This window comes from Arachis duranensis, chromosome 3, assembly GCF_000817695.3.
Source record: "Arachis duranensis cultivar V14167 chromosome 3, aradu.V14167.gnm2.J7QH, whole genome shotgun sequence".
Classification (NCBI taxonomy): Eukaryota; Viridiplantae; Streptophyta; class Magnoliopsida; order Fabales; family Fabaceae; genus Arachis; species Arachis duranensis.
Genome location: NC_029774.3, coordinates 103,128,266 through 103,129,081, shown reverse-complemented (window position 1 = coordinate 103,129,081; position 816 = coordinate 103,128,266).

The following is an 816-nucleotide window of genomic DNA, read 5'->3' as shown; positions in this document are numbered from 1 at the left end:
TCCGGCTCACGGTTAAATCCATAACCAGCCAATATTCATAGCATACACAGCTATTCCGGCTCACGGTTCAATCCAGAACCAGCCAATATTCATAGCATACACAGCTATTCCGGCTCACGGTTCAATCCAGAACCAGCCAATATTCATAGCATACACAGCTATTCCGGCTCACGGTTCAATCTAGAACCAGCCAATTCATAAACAATTACGGCCCTTCGGCCAATGGCATAACAAGCACTTCCACCACCATCCTCCACATCTCACATAATCATCAATTATCCTCATTGATTATTCATCTTCCCCTTGCTTCACTCGCAAGTTACCTCATTCACTAGCCCCTTTCTAATAGCTAGGCTTATCATAATAATTTAAGATATAAGTGGTGAGATCGGAGGCTTAGAAGTATGAGATTTGGCTTTTAAAACTCAAAAATCAACTTTGGGATGAAAATAGGGCCACGCGTACGCGCACTCCACGCGCACGCGCGGATGGCCTCAAAAACTTCATCGACGCGCAAGCGTCAAGCACGCTGACGCGTGTATCAAAAATTTGCCAATCGACGCGTACGCGTGGGTGTTCTCGTGCCCCAGGCACAACACTTGCACAGTTCTGGCATAACTCTCTGGAAAATGGCTGGGCATAGGGTGCAGCACCATCGGCGCGCCCGCGCACATCACGCGCACGCGTGGATGGCATTTTCTGGAAGAACGGCGCGCACGCGCCAAGTGCGCCCACGCGCAAGGGGTCATTCTACTAAAAATTTTCTAAGTTAAAAGCTGCAGAATTCACCAATTTAAACCCCAATCTTCCAATGGA